Source organism: Triticum dicoccoides, chromosome 7B (genome assembly GCF_002162155.2).
Source record: "Triticum dicoccoides isolate Atlit2015 ecotype Zavitan chromosome 7B, WEW_v2.0, whole genome shotgun sequence".
Taxonomy (NCBI): Eukaryota; Viridiplantae; Streptophyta; class Magnoliopsida; order Poales; family Poaceae; genus Triticum; species Triticum dicoccoides.
The window spans coordinates 658,011,150-658,017,929 of record NC_041393.1 but is presented as its reverse complement, the minus strand read 5'-3'; the positions used below and the strand labels follow the sequence as shown (position 1 = coordinate 658,017,929).

At 51.2% G+C, this 6,780-nt stretch overlaps 1 pseudogene; it reads left to right on the top strand.

Annotated features, from left to right (window-relative positions):
- The first annotated feature begins 1,246 nt into the window (after positions 1 to 1,246).
- LOC119339301 overlaps positions 1,247 to 6,780 on the top strand; it is a 7,906-nt pseudogene continuing 2,372 nt past the window's right edge.

Genomic DNA, 6,780 nt, shown 5'->3' with positions numbered 1-6,780 from the left:
TATGTCATGAAACAAGAAATGAGGTAGAAGTTAATACACCGCGCCTATGTGTTTTGGGATTATTTGGTTTTCGTAAGATGACTTACACACCTAGACGGAGGGAGTACTAATAGCATAACATTTATTATGATATGGTATCATGATATGATATGATACTCAACCATCTCTTTTTAATTCTATGACACTTCATCAAAATTGACTAGTTGGCATGCATGATACTCCATCCTTTCCTAAATATAAGTCTTTTTAGAGATTCCACTACAAACTGCATAGGGATGTATATAGACATAGTTTAGAGTGTAGATTCATTCATTTTGCTTCGTATATAGTCCATAGTGTAATCTCTAAAAGGACTTATATTTATGAACGGAGGGAGTACTTGCTATGATTTCGTAAACCAATACGTAGGTGTAAACCAGTACTTGCTATGGTTTAGTTAGCGTGGGAAGGATTTACATAAGGTTTCGTAAACCAATATGTAGGTGTAGCATTATTGCACAAGCCAGCATAGTATGGCCATGTTTCCTGCTGCCTGTCTGCATGCATGTCACAACGAGTTGCCTCTTTTTGTTGAACTGTAGGGTAGCTGCGGCTTGATTTTGCCCCGCCACTGATGAAAGTACATGGAGTATAGCTTATCTCGGCCAGCTAGTTGTGGAAACCATCCATACTTAACGTTGACTACTACGGGTGTGCTGCACTGCACTACACAGCTGTGCGTATGAAGTACTCCTTCTGTTTTTTTTAGTCTACATATAAGAATTGGTCAAAGTCAGACTTAAAAAAGTTTGATCAACTTTATAGAAAAAATATCAACATCTACAATACTCGTAAAGCTATATAATATGAAAATTAATTTCATGAAACAGAGGGAGTACTACTCCTAGGAACACCGTAACACCGAACCGATTAGCTTTTCCTTGAAACCCCACGGAGTCCATGGCTGTACGCGCACTGCTCCGCTTTGAGATCGAGCCGCCCGATGTGGGTGTGTAGGCCATTGCGTACGACTCATCGGGAAGGCAAAGGGAGCAGCTGGTGGTCATGCACGGTGATCGCTTGTTCATTGATATCGCTTGTTTCCAACATGCACCGCCCAATGGCCCAATGGTATGCACGCCGGTCTCTTTACCCAAGGAGACACAGGCTCTTTTGAAGGTTACCCTGCTCCACCATTTTGCTCGCCCCTAACCTCCACTTCTCCACTTCCCCAGCCTCCCCAGCCTCCACTTCTCCAGATTTAGCCATGGCTAATGCCTGCACAAACCTCACCGACACTGTGCGCTCTGTGCGGAGGTTCAAGATCGACGGTTTCAACGTTGTCTCCGTGACCCTTGGCCACGATAACTGCATCAAATCCAGGTGGGATGTCGACGGGTACGAGTGGGAAATCCATTGCTATCCACCTAGTTGGTTGTATGGTTGGGTAGAACTCAGTCTTAAGCTGCTGAGTGAAGCCCGCACTGGCGCTGTGACGGCGAGCCTAAGCTGTTTCCTGGAACATCCGGGGGTGGATGATAATATGTGAAAACTGATTGAGATTTTTCCTTAATTCATTCAGAGTACAAGACAAAGTACATATAGGAGGGTCACGCCCAACGTAACTGAGTACGTGCGCCCAGTCGTGCGCAGATCATGGGGAGACTTGGTGGACCGAGTCTCCTGTCTAACACCCCCAGTAGTGTCATCGGCGGGCTCGACGACGTTGAGACTGGCACGAATGTCGACGAAGGCTGCTGTTGGTAGTCCCTTGGTGAAGATGTCAGCAAACTGGGCGCTGGTTGGAACATGGAGAACGCGAACATCACCTAGAGCTACCTTTTCTCTAACAAAGTGAATATCTATCTCTATGTGTTTTGTACGACGATGTTGTACAGGATTACAAGACATGTACACAGCAGAGATATTATCACAGTACACGGCAGTAGCTTGGTGAAGAGGCCGATGCAGCTCTTGGAGGAGTTGACGAAGCCACACTATTTCGGCGACAGCATGTGCAACAGAGCTGTACTCGGCTTCAGCAGATGACCTGGAAACTGTTAGCTGTCTCTTTGACGACCATGAAATCAAGTTATCACCCAAGTATACACAATAGCCAGAAGTAGATCTACGAGTGTCTGGGCATCCAACCCAGTCTGCATCAGAGTACGCGGTTAGGGATGTTGGTGCCGAGGGTGAAATAGAAAGACCATGATCGAGAGTACCCTTGAGATAACGCAAGATACGTTTGACATGGTTGAAGTGAGGGAGACGAGGGTCATGCATATACAAACAGGCTTGCTGGGCAGCGTATGTGATTTCTGGACGAGTAAGAGTCATGTATTGGAGAGCACTAGTGATGCTACGGTAGAGAGTAGGATCAGGATATGGGTCACCTTCGGCGGAAAGCTTTGAACCGGGGGCAGCAGGTGTTGAGGAGGAATGGCAGTCGGACATACCAGCTTTAGAGAGGAGATCGAGGACATACTGACGTTGAGAGAGAAAGAGTCCGGAAGAAGACCGGGTCACGGCAATTCCCAGAAAGTGGTGGAGAGCACCTAGGTCAGTCATGCAAAACTCATGACGGAGAGAGGCAATGATGGTGTTAAGAAAAGAGGTAGAGGAGGCAGTGAGCACAATATCATCGACATAGAGAAGCAGGTATGCAGTATGAGACTGTGATTGTAGAATGAAGAGGGAAGAGTCTGAGCGAGAGGGAAGAAATCCTAGTGTTTGGATAAAAGTGGCAAAGTGATGAAACCAAGCACGAGGCGCCTGTTTGAGTCCGTATAGTGATTTGTTCAGACGGCAAACGTGATCAGGGAATGATGGGTTAACAAAACCAAGCGGCTGGCGACAAAAAACAGTCTCGTTTAGGGAACCGTGAAGGAAGGCGTTCTTGACATCTAATTGATGAATAGGCCAAGAAGAAGAGGTGGCAAGACTGAGGACGACACGAATTGTACTTGGTTTAACCACCGGAGAGAACGTTTCATCGTAGTCAATACCAGCTTGTTGAGAGTCACCGCGACAAACCCACCTAGCCTTGTAACAAGACAATGAGCCATCAGAGTTAAACTTATGGCAAAAAACCCATTTCTTGGAGACAACATTGGCACCATGAGGACGGGGAACAAGAGATCAGGTGTCGTTAGAAGAAGAGCATCATACTCTTCCTTCATGGCGTGAAGCCAGTTTGGGCCGAGAAGTGCGGTTTTATAAGAAGAAGGGAGTGGAGAAAGCGGAGTGGATGAGGCAGTGAGGTTGAGGCGTTTGACGGGGAGGCCAAAACCTGCCTTGCTGCGAGTTCGCATGTTGTGGTCGTTTGTAGGAATAGGAACAGGAACAACTGTCTTAGGCAATGGGCGCGGGGGAAGGGAAGGCGAAGAACGAGAACGCAGGTCCTGCGGTGTGTGTGGAGAGGCAGCTGAAGATGCATGCATGGGAGGGGAAGATGCATGCGGTGTGATTGGTGGGGTGGCAGATGCATGGGGTAGGGTTGATGGTGTAGTGGCGGGCCCCGAAGATGCAGCGGATGGGGCATGCAGTGGTGTCGACGGTGTAGTGGCGGGCCCCGGAGAATCAGCAGTGGGATTGGCTGCAGAAGAATTAGCGTCGGGTTCGGTGCAATGATTGCGGGAAAGGGAGGGTGCGGATCCCGGAGAAGATATGCGCACAGGGGAATCTGGCAGGGGGTAGCTGATTGGCTGGGATGAGACCACGTGAACAGGACCATGCAGGCCATGCACGTCGATCGGAGAGGAGCTATGGCTGGTCTGTTTGGTGGCGGAAAGTGGTGCGGAAAAATCTGGTGAGGAGTGTGAGGCGAAGGGAAAGACTGCTTCATCGAAGGTAACGTGTAGAGAGAGGAGAACACGACCAGTTTGTGGGTCAAAGCAACGATTGCCTTTGTGAGACTCCGAGTGTCCAAGGAAGACACGAGGTAAGGAGCGAGGAGAAAGTTTGTGTGGTGCTGTGGCGCTGATGTTTGGAAAGCAAAGACAGCCAAAAGTGTGGAGGCTATCATAGGGAGGTGATGCAAGAAAAAGAGATTCGTAGGGAGAAAATTTAGGGCAGGTGGTAGTGGGACGAATGTTAAGAAGATAGGTAGCGTGTCGGAGTGCTTCGACCCAAAATTTGGGTGGCATAGATGCTTGGATAAGGAGTGTACGAAGAATGTCATTGATGGTGCGTAGCGAGCGCTCGGCTCTCCCGTTTTGTGAGGATGTGTAAGGACAAGAAAAACGTGGAAGAATGCCATGGTGGAGAAAGAACTCGTGATTGCGAGTATTGTCAAATTCGCGTCCGTTGTCACATTGTAAAAAGCGGATGGGAAGAGAGAAGTGGGTATAGACATAATTCTAAAAATTAACGAAAAGACCATGAACTTCTGATTTGTTGCGAATAGGAAAATACCATATATAGTGAGAATAGTCATCCACAAGTACAAGATAGTATTTAAAGCCAGAAACACTAGGTATGGGAGAGGTCCATAGGTCACAATGCAACAACTCAAAGGGAAAAGTACTGCTACTGGTAGATGTGCCAAAGGGCAGGCGAACATGTTTGCCCATTTGGCATGCGGAACACAGAGTGCTATCATGAGAGGCTCGATCATGCGGAAGCTGAAATTCTTGAAGAAGCTTGGACGTGGTACTGGCGTTGGGGGTGACCAAAGCGGCGATGCCAGAGGGACACGGAAGCATGCATAGCATGAGGTGCCGAAGAAGGTACGTCGCTGATGCTATAGAGGTCGCCGGAGCTATTGTACCGGGCTATCACCTCCTTGCTGTGGAGATCCTTCACAGACAGACCAAATGGATCAAACTCCACAGAAACATGGTTATCAATTGTAAAACGGCGAACAAAAATCAAATTTTTGATAAGAGCAGGGGCTACCAGAACCTCGCGAAGAAGAAGTGGTGATCGAGAAGAGGGAAGAGTGGCTGAACCAACGCAAGAGTCGGGAACAGTACAGCCATCACCGATTGTGATGGATGGAAAGAGAATAGATGGATGGAGAGAAGAAAGCGTACTACTAGATGCAGACATATGCGTAGATGCACCAGAATCAAAGATCCATTCTGTACCTGTGTCCTGAGTGGTAAGCGAGTTCAGAGCCGCAATGAGAGCAGCCTGGTCCCAGGTCGGCGGAGCTCAAGTCGAAGTAGAGGCAGCCGGGTGGTACGTCGAGGAAGAAGGCTGCGCCGAGGGACCGCCCATCTCCCAGCTCGGAACCGGAGGAACACCATAGGGATACATGGACGACGTCGTTGGTGCAGGAGTAGACTGGTACAAGGGCGCGTAGGCAGTGTTGGCGTGCGGCGGCGGTCGGGACCCGAGGAGACCAGGAGCGCCGGCAGAGGGGCGCATGTCGGGCGCCCAGGCTCCACTGTAGGCGGGCGGCGCACCGTACGGGGACGGCGCAGCCCAAGGCATCGGTCAGGCTTGGACGAGCCGAGTCCACGGATCAGTTGTGGGGCGCCATGTGGAAGAAACCGGCGAGGAAGACGCCGCAGGCGGCAGAGGTGGGGACGATGCCGCGGGCGCCGACGAACTCGACGCCGAGGAAGAAGAGCCCTGCTTCGGTGGACGGTAAATTGGGTTCTTACCCTTGTAGTTGGGGCTGGGGCGCCATCCTGGCGGCGGTTGCGCGGCAGGCGGTGCGGACGAAGGAGCCACTGGTGGTAGAGCGGAGCGCGCCGTGGTGTGGAAGAGGCGCGGGGCGCCAGTCTTGCGGGCCTGAGTCTGCTCCTCGAGCTGCAGCATCGAACGGGCCTCGGACAGGGTCAGCAGAGGTCGGAGAAGCGGAATCAAGGATGCCTGTTGGGCGAACCGCTCGTCCAGGCCACCCATGAGTGCGTGAAGAAGAGCATGATCGGCAACCGTTTCTCCAAGCTCGCGGAGTTCGTCGCCGATGGCCTTGATCTGCTGGCAGAAGACGCCAACGGGGCGATCACCCTGGATGACCGTGCGCAGCTCTGTGTTGAGGGCAGAGATGCGAGCGTCCCAATTGTCTTGAAAAAGACGACGGAGCTCCACCCAGATATCGCGCGCCGTCGCGCCGTCCTTGACGACGAGGTTGAAGAGCTTGGTGGAGATGCGCGTGTAGAGCCATCTCTGTTTTTAAGGCGTCCCTAAGGCGTCGCTTAGGCGACGCCTAGGCGTCTGGGAGCCCCTAGGAGGCAAGGCGTCGGCCTTGCCTTACATGTGTGTCTAAGGCGTCCAAGGCATCCGCCTAGGCGCCACTGTGTCTGCCTTAGGCAAATAAGGACGCCTTAGACAGAGCTGGCTGGTTTAGGCAGGAAACAGATAACCGGGAGGGGAGGAAAAGGAGGGAAACTTTGTTTTGGCGCCAACAGGTACTAGAGGGAGAGAGAGAGACGTGTAACCATTTTCAGTTTCCCCCCACCCCCAGGCTGGATCTGAGCTTCTCCCCCTCCTTTCTGGCAGCTTCCCCCTCCTCTCTGGCAGATCCCCCTCCCCCTCCTCTCCTGCAGTTCCTCCTCCTCTCCTGCAGATTCTCCATCCTCTCCAGAACTATATGGGCTCTACAACCATCAGTTGCAAGGTGTGTATGGCTGTATGCCTAGTTGCCTAATGCCTACCAAATTCTACTTAATTCTGTTGCTTACAAGTCTCTAAGGCATCGCCTCGCCTTATGCCTTAGCGCTTAGGCAGTGAGGCGCCCCCCCAGCGCCTCGCCTCGCCTTACCGCCTTAAAAACATAGAGAGCCATTGGATGATGGCGAGATCATCTTTGAGCCAGCGTGGATTGTGAGGCTACGGAGGTGAGTCATC